The sequence below is a fragment of the Pteropus medius genome, unplaced genomic scaffold (genome assembly GCF_902729225.1).
Source record: "Pteropus medius unplaced genomic scaffold, Ma_sr-lr_union100, whole genome shotgun sequence".
NCBI classification, from domain to species: Eukaryota; Metazoa; Chordata; class Mammalia; order Chiroptera; family Pteropodidae; genus Pteropus; species Pteropus medius.
Window position 1 is genome coordinate 34072583 of NW_024340696.1, and position 14722 is coordinate 34087304.

At 31.7% G+C, this 14722-nt stretch overlaps 1 protein-coding gene and 2 pseudogenes across 4 annotated transcripts in view; all 3 read right to left on the minus strand.

Moving 5' to 3' along the window:
* CEP85L (centrosomal protein 85L) overlaps positions 1-14722 on the minus strand; it is a 126327-nt gene that overhangs the window by 57306 nt on the left and 54299 nt on the right. The gene's annotated exons all lie outside the window — the stretch shown is intronic.
* On the minus strand, positions 6220-6338 carry LOC120610665 (uncharacterized; annotated as a pseudogene).
* Positions 8074-8192, minus strand: LOC120609615 (uncharacterized; annotated as a pseudogene).

Sequence of the window (14722 nt, forward strand, 5' to 3'; positions counted from 1 at the left end):
AGAACATGATAGCTTAAACTTATGAATACATAATGTATATTTATAGCTTGTGAATAACAAAATCTTAACTACACATGAACATGAAATATAAAAGATATTATAAAAGCATGTAACTCTGTTAGTTAATTTGAAGAAAGAAAGAATATCATCAAAGTAACGAACATTTTCAAATCTGTACAGGCGAAACAAGGACACTTTTTACAATTATTTGTGGTTTTCATATGTATTTGTGGTTACCAAACTCAAGTAGAGAGGGAATTTCTTCATTAAGATGTTTTACCTAAAAATGCATATAATACATTGTTGCAATATGGTTTAGAGAAGAAAACAGTAGTTTACTAGGCACGAAGAATCATAATTCTTCTGTATCTAGACTCCAACCATCCAGATTTACAGACTCATAACATATATACAGGGACTTGTTATTGCAAATAGCAAATTCCATTCTCATGTTTGAATAGGGACAGTGGGCATCTACAACAAGCCCAAATACACGCTACTTAGATGAGACCCAGATGATATGAAAAGTTGCCAAAGTATGTCACTTAATGGTCAAACACACCTCTAAAATAAGCTTACTATTTGCAGCTGAAAATAGCTCAAAATTCTTTGGCCTCCTCTTAGACAAATACTGTTAAATTTAGATAACCTACTGCTACGACACTTAACTGGAATACAACCTCTGCAATTCTTCAAGTTTATTATCTCTCCTTCACTTGCCTTTGTTCCTTAGCTCATTCATCACTCACAACATGTCAGTTAACACAGCAAATCTTTCTCTGGTTTCCTGGAATAGCCTATCTGCAGAGATATTCTATAAGTGCTTTTTGGTAAAAGAATCATGATGCCTCACCCAAAAATAAATTCACAAAGCTCAATAATGAAAATGAAAAAAACCTAAATTTAAAGACCTTTTATTCAGTAAGAGAAGGAAAAGCATAGATTATATGATAACTAAAGAGAATTGCACTTAAAATCTGTATCATACATATGTTATTATTTTTTTAAAAAACATACATTTAATTTAAAAAATCCCTATCTTAACTAAGCCCATGTAATTAACAAAATAAAAAAATCACATAAACACATTCTATCTGTAATCTTTCTCAGAATGACCTATTATAAACTGAAGTCTATCTCTTGAATCTTGAAATTTATATCATAGAAGAACTGAATTTTTAATATCACTTTCTTCCATTTGTCTTTATTACTAACTCTATAATGCTAACCTTGTCATCCTAATATGCTTTACTAAAATAACAACACAAATATATCAAATTACTTCAAGGGTAAAAGACCCCAGGAAAAAAAAAGAAAAAGAAACTAATAAGAGGAATATATACCTATATTTTATATCTTAAAAATGCATGTGCAGGAAAATAAAAAGAACCCTCAAAGTATTATTGATTTCTACCATGCTAAACAACTATTTGCTATTAATTTTAATTTTTTTGTTTTGAGGAACATTTTTCCTCTCAAAAATCAGTCTGATTTACATCCAATCTGGGTAGTATTACCATATATTTTTTAAAATGCCAACAAAGGAATGATCCATGCATTAAATATGATCTCATTATAGTCATAATGCAAAAGTGAAGGGAGGAAATGGTATATCCAAGATTGTGGAGCAAATCAATTAGAAGATTAAACAAAAAAAGCTTAAGTCTTCAAATTTAAAGTTAATCATGAATTTTACTTATAAAACAAACGGAATAAAACTTAGCTACCAAGAACAGTCCACGAACTTACATCTGAATAAAAATCATTCTTTCTAGCCCTGAAGATCTAGCTTCATTTCTTTCAGACCCAGAGAATCTCTGAGAGTAATCTACATAACTAATTTTAGTTTGTGTTTTATAGATAAATTTGGAAGACAGTCATGGGTGGCCATCCTGTGTCCTAATTTAGAGGTGTGAAGTCTCCAGCACTTTCCGATTCTCTAACTTTCATTACACAGATTCATAATTATCCAAATATTGAATTTTTAGATATTTTATTTTCAAGTTTTATTTTTAAAAATCAATATGTTAATGCTGGAGTCAAGAATTAACTCTTCAGATATCCATAGCCCAACTAAACAATAAAGCTACAAAAATAAATACATTAACAGAGAAGCCTAATAAACAACTTTTAAAAGTATCCTCCTGATCCTACTAATGGCTAGAGCTGGCCCTAGAACCCACTCACCACCCACCTTTGACCAACTCAAGGGCAAATGAAAACAGCAGATGATGATATGTTCATGTACTTCTGCTATGCTTTATAAGTTTTTAATCTGAAGATGAGTTAAGGAGAAAGTACAGATTCACAGAGATATATCAAAACTATGTACAACTCTCGATACATTAAACTGCTGATAAAAGGTTACAATGTTTACACATTAAGAAGTTAAGCTTATTAATCTTTTCCACTAAGACATGATACATCTCTTGCTTGATAAGGTAAACATGAATTCCACATATCAAAATATATTTTACATAACCTCTTCAAGAATGTGTCTATGCTGAAAAATCAAGAGTAGGTACACTTTTGTTCTATAAACTATAAAGAAGGCTAAGTGTGTAAATGAAGGACAAAGCTATTAAGTTTTAGAGGGTCTCACCTGAGGCAATCAAGGACTTATCTTAAATACTGATAAATATTATCAAAGTCTTTATATTAAAAGCTCAGACCTAAATTAAGGTAATCTCCCCCATCTTTTCTGCAGGAGCACAGTTCAGATCTAAACCACAAGTGTGACTCCTTCAGTTGCTAGGGTGATCCAGTCACATCACTCTGGATGTTTACTAGTTTCCATCTAATCTTCACCATGAAAAACTATTTTTAGATCATTTTCTCAAAGACATTTATCAATATAAAAAACTTTTGAAAATTATTACCAAACTTTTGAAAATTATTAAATTGAAATTCAAATACAAATCAAATTTATTTAAGAGCTTGATCATCCTTGAATAAACTAACATTGAGTTATAACAAGTTTCCAGAGCCAAGAGACTAGCAAAGACAAAGAGAGATATTTATTTACACAGATATTCATCAGTGCTATTTTTTATGGTTTATAATGGCAAAAATTATAAATCACCTAATATCCATTAAGAGACTAATTTGATAAATTATGGCATATTTATATGCTAAAATTTTTAATTTATTGTATTTTAATATATAATCACATTGAAAATGCCCAAAATATTAATAAGTAAAAATTATTCAATGAACATATAGCACTCGTTTCTTTTTTAAGCTTTTAAAAATGTAAGATACATAAAGACAAGGACAATACTGTTTTTTTAGTAGGGTGTCGGGCACCCAGTAAACCAGGTTTTTTTTGAACAATCAGGGCATTCCAGAGGAAAAAGATAGTAAAAAATAGACTCCAGATAGAAGAAATAACATATACAATGGCAGAGTTGTCAAATCAATTATGGTGGGAATAGATAACAATGTCAGATCAAGATATCATAAAAGTTTGGGTTTTTAACCTTGAAGGAGATGTTGATATAAAGAAAAGTTCTCAGTATGTGAGTAACAAATTTGTACTTGAGAAAGCAACTGGCTATCAGGGTAAAGACTGAATAGGGGAGGGTCAAGACAGAAGGTAGAAAGATCAGTTAGTTAATAGGCTCTATAAAAGTTCAGAGGAGAGCTGATGAGGCTATAAGAACACATTTATATTTGGTAATCTGTATGTACTTGATTTCTTAGTGAATGGGGAGTCTGGCCTAAGACAGAAACAAGAAGAGTCTCGAGTTTCCATTTTGGATGACAAAATAAATGATGCCACCACAAAGACTGAGAATGCAAGAGGCTCAGGGGCTAGAGTGCCAAGCACAAAGAAAATGAACTTAATGTGTGGGGGAAAACTATAAATCATTGAAATGAATTGAAATCTTTCTAACAGAGGAATAGCATCATGATCTACAGGATTTTCAAGCAAGTATCTGGAGACCTGAAGGTTGTTGTTGTTGTTACGTTTTTGTGGTGGTAGTGATGGTGTATGTGTGATATTCCATTTTACTTTGGCTTTAGTTTTGTCAGCTTCTTTTGTATAAAATATGCAGTTCTCTAAGAAATCATATTGCTTCTTCCTATGTGCTAATTTGACTCTCAATCCTGAATTTCCTCGCTTCCTGGTGTTATCTTGCACTAGTGGTTAACTTCCAAATGTTAAATGTTTCATTTGCATATTTCGTGTGTCTCTAGTGATAGACAGTTATTTGAAGCCACAGAGGACATTTCTATCATTCAGAGAGTGTTTTGTAAATTTTCCAAAAATCATAAAAAACTATATGAGCCCTTCTCTCAAACTAACTGGACTCTTTTCAGGCCAAAGTCTTTCCCATTGCTAATTGGAATTTTTAATAAGGCAAGTCTGTCCAGAGTTCAGACATTTATGAAAAATATTTAGGCCTTCAAATATCTGGCATGTCAACTCTAAAAGTGACCTTAAGTCTTATAGGTTACTTTAATATTTTATGGGTCACTTCAGGTCTCCTCTCCCCACACACATGACAAATAACTGCTATTCTCTCTTCTCTATTACCTTTAGGTATGTCTCCATCCTTTCAGTCTTAGACTACATTCTCATTCTCATTTTTGCTCAGTTTTTTTGTTTGTTTTGATTAATCCTTCCTTAGGTAGCTTTAAAATTTAAGGCAGTAATTCTCAAACTTTTAATAGTACAATATCCTCAAGGGTTAGGTAAACTCTTCCTCCTAAGTATCTAGAGGGTCTAATTTTAAAAGCTCCTATCTTTGATGTATAGTGTATATCAAAAAATTTATTCAAAGCTTGCATTTTACTGCATTATATATTTGTCTAAGTATTAAAATGTTTTAATTTCATTACTGCTTAAATTAACTTTTTGTTAAAAGTTTCCATAAAAACTAGTCTACCTTGAAGCTTCTTTTGCCTCTGACACACAACTACAAATTGAAGTTTAAAAGGTTACATGCATCATGATTTTCTTTACATAAAGTTAAATAAAATAAAAAATACATTTAAGTAATATATCTTTTTAAGAGCCACAAAACTATATAAAAACCAATGGAAAGAAATGAACCCAGGATGCAGAATAATCATTTGCTTAGGTGGGGAGCATAGGAGAAACAAGGCAAGAACATGTGGTTAGATATGTTATTATTAACATCCTGGCTTTCATTTTAGGTGATAGCCCTAGAGGTGCTTATTACTGAAAATTTAAAAAACTACTATTAATATAAAATATAATATAAGTAACTATATAAATGAATGCAAGTCATGCAATGTTAAGAGTATATAAGTACTATGGTTCATTACAAATCCAATGAGGAAAGGAAAAAATTTATTTTTAAGCTTTTAAAAGGCTTAGTTTAGGGAGTGTGCGCTTATGATTTGGCATTCCTTCACTCTTATCCTCCAAACTTATTTAAAATATTTTTGAATGATGAGAAAAAAAGTTATGTTCTCAGTTACTCTACTTTTATCCCTAATCTCCCAATCATTTGCATTCTCCTTTTCCCCAACAATCTTAAAATTAAGAAGGATTTTATGATTATCCCAACACTTACTTCTGCAGAATCACTCATTTGCTACCAACCTTACAATCTTTCCTAGTTCCCCCTTTATTCTGTCATCTAATCAGTATTCAATCAGTACTTAAGAATTACTATGAGTCAGGTTCCATACTAGGAAACAATACTATAAAGAATAAATAGCGCTATAAATATGAGTTACTGGATCAGCTCTCAAGGAGCCTGCAGTCTAGTCTAGGCATGTACACCAATAAATACAATAAAAAGAAACAAATGATAATACAGGTAATGCAAAATTGTTTGACATAAGGCAGGGAGAGCTACACAGCAGATGTAAACTTGAAACAGCACTTTGATGGGCATAAAGGTTGGTAAGGACATTCCCAAAAAAAGTAGAGAGGCTTAAAATAGAACAATAGTCTGTTCAGAGAGTCACTGGCAGTTGTACAGGGCCAGAGTACAGAATACAAAAGAATGTGATAAGAGATGAAGCTAGAAAGACAGGGCCTAAAAAAGCAAACTAAGAAGTCTGGATTTTAGTCTGTTTGAGAACTCAGTCCTCCTCTTTCAAAAAGAAGAGCCACCCTGTGCAACCACAGAAACATCCTTGAACACAGGAACTTTTTATTTTTTTATTTTTTATTTATTTATTTTTTTAGGCAAGGCAACCTTGGTTGACCTTGTCAGCTTACAATCCCTTATTTTTTATTTTTTATAGCACCTGGTCTTCCTAGGTGGTCTCCCATCCAAGTACTAATCAGGCCCAACCCTGCTTAGCTGCCGAGATCAGATGGGATCGGGCTTGTTTAGGGTGGCATGGCCGTAGACTTAGGAATTCTTACCTTTTTCTGCCATGAACTTTTCTGGCAGATTGCTAAAGCGCACTGATCTGTTCTCAGAATGTTTTTATATACAGAAAATACATAGGATTCCAAATAATTTTTATAGACATTCCAATATTAAGGTAGTGAAACACAAGTGTGGGCTGTGCATAGTGACTTTCTTCTGAAAAGTCCAGTAGGAAGGAGAGAAGAGTAACTTTACGATGGAGAAAACCGATGGACGTTACACTTCAGCCAATCGAGTTTAACAACAGTGATGCCATACTGACAGTATGACAGTAAATGCATCTGTTATGGGATGAAATGGCGCTTCACTTCCCTGGGCTTCCTCTCAAAAACACATTAACCACTCTAACCATGAGAAAAATATCAGAAAAATCCCAACTGGAGAACACAAAATAGCTGACCAGCACTCTTTAAAAATGGTTGGAGTATAAAAAATAGGAAAGTTTGAGAAATTGTCACAATCAAGGGGACTAAAAGAGACATGACTACTAAATGTAATCTGGTATCCTAGACAGAATCCTAGAAAAGAATAAGGTCTAGGGAAAACTGAGGAAATCTGAATAAAGTATGGGTTTGAGTTAAAATAATCTATCAACATCTGTGCAACTGTTGTGAAAACTGTACCATACTAATGTAGGATATGTTAACAACAGGGGAAACTAGGTATGGGGTATACAGGAACTCTCTGTACTATATTTGCAATAATTCTGTAAATTTAAAACTTAAATTCAAAATAAAACTTAAAAAAAAATAAGATGCACAGAACTAGATAATGAATTACATTGAAATAATTATTTTAAAAAACAAATTTGTGATATAATATTTGTGCTTCTTTAACACATTAAAGAATAATGTGTTAAAGGCAGGTCTATTTATGGTAATTTCAAAGTAGTGATGCATATAAATAGTACTTCAAGCTAGCTGCAACAACTACAATATATGAAATTATCTGAGATTGCTTTAGTGACAATTAAATGTACTAACACTTCTGTAGTTTGTAGTCTATTGCCAAAACTGCAGAAATGTTAAATCTCTTAGAGTTCAGTAAAAATAAAGATGTAATTTTTTTGCTATCCAAGTTCAAGACCATTGAACACTACCCATGCACTGCAGGTTAAGAAACAAAGGAAAAGAGAAAATAACTACTAACGCTAAATGGACACTGTGTTGCAGGATCTCTGACAGTCACTACACATACTTCATCTCATTAAACCCTCCACAGACAAGGCAGCTTATCCAAGCTGTACATGGCCATGTGACCAAAAATGGATTCAAATTATGTAGTCTGACTCAAAATGAAGATTCTGACAATGCACCTCTAAAAACAATTTCCGGCCCCTAGTTGTGGAATTTTTAATTATACTGTAGCTCACCAATGTTCCTATTAAACAACTTTCTGTTTAGGATGAATCAGGCTAAAACTAAAATACAACACACGTTCTAGAGCTCTATTTGGAATAATAATAATCAGAAGCTAACCAAAAGGCAAAGGGTAAACACTAAAGCTCCCCACCCTTATATAAATCTGAAAAGTAAATTTTTGTTTCCATTTACCAACTCTGATACATCCAGTTTGTTAGTATCCTTCTAAGATGCATGTGTGTGTGTGCACATAAACCTATGTAGGCTTTTTTTTTTAGGCGAGGAAACCCTTGGTTGACCTCACAGATTGCAAGGACCTTGTCAGTTTACAATCCCTTATTTTTTATTTTTTACACCTACAGCACTTGGTCTTCCTAGGTGGTCTCCCATCCAAGAACTAACCAGGCCTGACTCTGCTTAGCTTCCGAGATCAGACGGGATCGGGCTTGTTCAGGGTGGCATGGCCGTAGACTTACGTAGGCTTTTAAAGTAAATACAGCAACACGTGAGATATATATGCCATATTTTATTCAGTCTATGGCAGTTTCTTAGTTTATCCAACTATTACTGATTCTATTTTCTTAAAACTAGATGTGCTGATACAATGACCTATCTCCTAAGCTTCATTTTCAAATGAATGTATAATTGACCAACTTAAAGCAGACTTTCTAAAAATAAAAAGTTTTCAATAATTCATCTACTTCGAAATGTCTTAGTTGATGTATACTACTCCATGAAATCTATATCCAAATTATGATTTTTTTTTCCCCCACACAACATGCCATTCGATCAGTAAATTACAACTAAACAGATCTGGATGTGAATCCTCCATCTCTCTTAGCACGTGTCTGTCATCTTCGACAAACCACTTTTTGTTTGTATTTCAAGACTAAGTTTTGTATTTCAATCACTGGCAATTGAGGACAATAATAAGAGATATTTATTACGTAAGGACTGAAAGAAAAAAATGCTTGCAGAGCACTGAGCAAGTGTCAAACAGTATTCATACAATATTTTTAATTTTGAGTTTTACTTTTAAGTAGATTCTCCTTTAGCAATGTTCACAGAGGGTCTTTGCTGAATATTTTTTTTGTTAGTTTTAGGTGATTCTTTAAATAATGAGAACCTTGCTCTAGAGAATAATTTTTATCTTTCTTTGGAAGAAGCCAAAATCATTTCCATTTAAGGACACATAAGCAGCTACTACAACACATTTTAGTTACCCATAAGAAAGTGAAGCAGGCCACGTTCATCTGCTATAAGAAAATTAAATATTAACAAACAGTTCTTCCAGAATTATTGAAGAGATTTAAAAATTAGACTTTGCAAGTATGGTGATTTAAGTAAATCTAAAACATAAACAAAAATTAGAATAAAACAGGAAAATGATGCCTGGCTTTTCAAAAGAATTATTTTCCCACTTCTACTATATGATGAACTGTTCTAGGAAGTTCAAATTATCATCTCATTTTACTTATATGGCAATTTCCAAGAATACAACTGCTGCATTAAATGAGGCCCTTCCTTTTATAAATACTACACAAAGTAACACATGCTCACCTTTTGTCAATAAGTATCATTAACTAAGATGCTACTGATTAGGAATTTGTGACTTTCTCTTTTGCTACAAAGTTATTTTTGATATTGTGTCAGCTTATTAAAATTTTAGTAAGATTTTATGGTAATTTAATGAAGCTGTTATAAAATCCTAAATACTTAAACTTATATATTACGACTTTTCTTGGGGTTATGTATGTCAGTTTAAATATGAGAATTACTGTTTATAAACATATATTAAAGCCCTAATTGAAGAAAACACAAATATATTAAATTTATTTATTAGTTCTTACTTGATAAGTAATTTTTTAAGCTAATTTTTTAAAACCAAAATCAGTTATTAGCCTGGCTTTCTCACACACACTCCCCTCCCCATACATACAAAGGTATGAGGAAAGAGAGCAAAATAAAACAGAAAAAAGTATAAAATTTGATTTTGTGAAAATGTTTAATTCTTGTTTTGCTAGAAGCTAACATTATGAAGCTGCAATATTAAAGCAACAGCAGCAACAGCAACTCAACAAGAGTTGTTTGGCCTAAGCCAGTATTATTACTCTCACTCTATTAAAATTCCTATTACTATAACTATTTTACTTCAACATTATCACCATCAGCATGCAATCATTTCTAAGCCCAAAGATGCTTTCAAAAAGCTTTCTACCACTTTTTTTTTCATTTCCCTCTCATATACTTTTTAAAGTTAAAAACAAATATGAGACACAAAGGGTTAATGACCTTTCCAAACCTAAAGATAAATGACATTCTAAAATGTTTGAGTGTGATAAGACTATGAGGCTAACCAATCACAACTTCAGAACTCCTATGTGACATCATAAGACCTCCCTAGAACACTTTACTTTTTCTCCTCCACAGGCTTCAATTGTTCTCATAAATCTGTTAACAGAAAACTTTCTAGCTAAACGTGGATAAGACTCCATACTACTCACAATACTCTATATCTTGTGATCATCACAACAGCCAAGGTAAGAAATAGATTTCACTGATTTTGGTAAGTCTTACTTTCTGTAATTCAAACGTATTGAACTTTAAAAAAAGAATTAATTACATATTGTAAATTTCAGTTCAAAAGTAGATAATAAAATGGCTCACAGGACAAAAAGCTTAATTTCTAAAAAAATGCTTATCCACTCGGTGACTAAGACTTAACTTTGAAGTAATATAGGTTGCCCTGATCCTCAATATTGTTTGTCATTTTAATTTAACTTTCACTTTTATTTTCAAAACTGAATTTCTGCCAATGAAAATATCTTTCAATTATGTCACCATATTTGGTGGTAGTGGTAATTTGATTTCTCCATGCAAAAACAACAGCTTCATTTTATTATTTATTACTCTACTGAGAAACAGGGCACGAGTGGGCTACTTACATCTAGAATACTACGAGCAGTCCTGTGACTGTCTGACATGCACATCACTGGCATGACTATTCCAATATTATCATCATGGTTCCTTACAGGGAATATTAACAAAGTAGAGTTGAATAAAACCATTTTAAACGCTTTTGAAGACTTTTTTCCTCTCTATAAAGTCCAATCAACTTTAACAAACACTGCTTTAAAAAATCTGAGTTTTTAATAAATTACTTATATTAAATTCAGTACTATATCAATGTTTTGAAATTTAAAAACACCTGTCAAAAACACATGTAAAATTCTAAAGTTATAGAATAGTAATGCAGCACTTTAAAAATAGATGTTATTTTAACAACACAAATATTCCTAAATATCTCATTTGAGTTATTTGATAAAACGAGTGTTTATTCTACCTCTTACACTTTTAACAAGTTATAATCCTCAGTTTCCTCTCTTGTATTTAGAAGGGGAAAAAAGAAAAAGAAAGAAATGCTTAGAAATAAAGATGCCACAGTAAATTTTATAATTTGTTTAAATTCTATTCTATTCTTGATGTTATAATCCTCTTTAATATACAAGTGTGTCTTCATTCTTAAATCTCAATCATGGCATAAAGAATATTACATTGATTTTATTTCATTATTTTTATTTTCATATATATGTCAAAATAAAATTTAGCTCTAGAATTCTAAATTCTTATGACAAAAGTTAACTCTACTGCTTCTTACAAATAAGAACTAATTCCATAAGCAGCTTTCCTTAAGGTATGCAAAAACATATCTGATTTTTGTCTACCTCTGAGGCACCCTAACTGCCTCTCAATATTTTTCTATTCATAAAATGTTTTTCCTTTTATGTTATACAGAAATCATTTAGTGAAGGTGCTTTATATGCATATTTATTCACTTTTAATCAAACACGTATCAAATTACATTCTCACATTTCAAATGAGGTGTTTGTTTTTGTAGTAACAAAATGTCACCATATCACGTACTGCTCCAAAAAGGTGATACTTACAAAGAGCAGATATTCTGCTATTAGAGATATCCTTAGTGTGCGCAAATTGATATAAATTACAGTTATAATGACTTTTGTTCAAATTTCAAATATTATGCCCTAGTGCCAGACATTATGTCCCAACTAGTTTGTCTCTATCATAAAGTGAAATTTAAGTATTATCTTTGTTTAAAGACATATGGTTTAAAATTAAGTGCTTAAAAAAGTGTCAGATGAAATAAAATGGAAGAAATGTGAAAGATGTTTAAATAATGAAAAATTAAGTTTTAAAAACAAATGAAAGAGCTAGAGTACTTTGCTTTATTAAGGAGTCATATCACTATCATTTCCTGAAACTCAAATATCAAAAATTATTTTAATAGTATTTCAGTGGACATAAAGGAAAATAATATTCAAGAAAAAAACTATTTGGTTACCTATTTATACATATTGTTTCTTAATCTCACTAATTAGGAGAATATTTGTATAGATAAAATAGTTCAAATAAAGCATAAAATTTATAATTTATTAAAAGTACTATGTAATGTATTACAAGTAATAAATTAAGTAATATATTAAGATTTTAAGTAAAAATTAAATGTAAAGATTAGATTACCAATCCTATAAATAAAAACTGAAACATCCTTCTTTATTCTTGAATGATTTCCTAAAAGCACTGGTGTATTAAAATATTTCATTTGATCTTCCTAGCTCCCTGTATGTTTGACACTGCAGCTCTATTTTATAATTTAGGAAACAAATGTGAAAAGGGTAAATTGCCCAAGGTCACAGAGCTAGGAAATGGGGAAGACTTGGCAGGAGCCAAGATTTTCTGACTGCAAACCACATGCACATCCCATCCACGGATCAACATGGCTTAAAAATAAAACATGACATTGGCAAAGCAAAATAAATTAAAAGTCCTCAAATACTGTTAATGGTACTCTAAAAGGCAAAGTTAGAGGATGTGAACTTTTTTTAATTTAAAACTATTCCATTTTACTTAATTTATTCTTAAAGCATTATGTCCTCAATACCCTATATAACGTGATCATTTTCAAAGTCAGGGATGTAAGGAGGTTATACATGACCTTAGTTATTAAGTATTATACCCTGGTGGTAAAATTCAAATAATTACACAGACTTTAAAAAACAACATGAATGATCGATCAAATTAGTTTTTTATTGTTTTATTGCTAAAATACTCATGCCTTTAATCTATTTAGCCTTGATAACCTAAAGTTCAGGTTAACTTCTCAAAACTGTTCACAAAACCACTTTCATACTTTATTCCAGTTCTGTATTAAATCTTTCAGTTTCCTCAGTTTCCTTTCTGACATCCTCACAGTCTACTATTTAAAACATTCAACCCCGTATGTTTTGAGGTTCTTAAACAGAGGAATCTTATCTTGCTATTTATGCTATAGAAATCACTAATCTTCATCTAAACTGTGAATTAACTGATCAAAACAGCAAAGTAGTAAACATAAAGGTTAGAAATCCAAGAAACTATCCTTCTAAATTACACGGACCTAACTCAGTAGTCTCTTTAAACATTTCCAGAAATAATACATCAATGATCTTACCCTACATAATTCTGAAGCATTTAATATCAAATAAACACATGAAAATGAGGCCTGAGTATACATTTCCACCCCAGTATACTTGTAGTCAACTGAGGACCTCTAGTGCTTTTTAAAATGTACTCCACCTTCAGTTCTTTCAAAAATAAAACAATGCAAAACAAAACCAATCCACTCACATTCCTGGCGGTATATTTAACTGGCAATCATTTTTCCTTAAAAGTTCTTCTCACATGAGCCTTCCCAAAAGAGGAATCTGAAGCCATCCGAAGCCTCAACTATTACAAGGTTAAAAAGAATATTTTAATTTCGAATAAATTAATTTTAACATAATAAACATAATGAAGACAGGCCAGTGTGCCATCACAACAGCAATGTGCCAATTTCAAAGACAAAATCTCTATATGCTATCGTTTAAGAAAGTTTTCTCAAGGCATAGCTTCAAAGCAATGGAAACATTTCATTATGGGGTCAATTAAGGGGTTGAGAATATATTGATTTTTATGTTTACACAGTTATTTTCATAACCGGGCTGAAGCAGCTTGAAGATTCTTTCAAATAGCCAGTATGGGCCAACAAGCTCTGGAATGCTGCTGTCACAAAATGACTTCAATCAGAACTTCCAAGTTTAACATTAGGCAATCTCAAAAGAAAAATGACTACCAAAATAACTTTTAGATGCTAAGAGATTGATGATAATTCTGATGATGAACTGTCCTCATTTAACTCAATAAGTAAAAAAAAAAAAAGATACATACACAATCTCTTCTGGATTACCTGCAAAAATGACAGACAGTGAATAGTAGGGGGGGGAAATCCCCAAATAATCCTAATACAGACAAATCCTGTAAACTCAAATCTATAGAGAATTCTAATCTTGTAAACCAATTAAATAGAAAAAAAAATTCTAAAAAGTGTCAGACTGCAATCTTGGATGTGTATAAAATTTACTAAATTTACTAGCAAAATACGACATTTACTAAAATAGATAAAAATAAAAGGGAAGCAAAATTCTGAATTCCATAAATATAGATAAGAAACTTCAGGAATTTATAATTTAAATAGAGGAATACCCCAAAAAGCTAAGTTCAGGAAGTTCTGCAAAGCATTAAAAGTGCTTAAATTAAAGGGAATGACCGCTCAGCATACACATCATCATTATGGTATCAACCATCTAGCAAGTCATAAAGCAGACCACCAAAAGTTTTCAAAAGTCCACTGAGGTTCCTATTGCACAAGAATGCATCTGCTATTATGTTAGGCAATAGGACTCACTATTTCCTATTAGTGAGACAAAGTGAAGACTCCTGCAGAAGCTGATATAATACCTTTCACTCAAAATGTTGCCTAATATGGCACATGATATTTGTTGAAGGATAAGAGCTGCCTGTGGTTTGTCTCTCTTCTTCCACTTCAAAAAACAATATTATTTTGAACTTTATTGTATTTACTGTATTTCGGAGCAACATAGGAAATGTAAACAACCAAAGGCC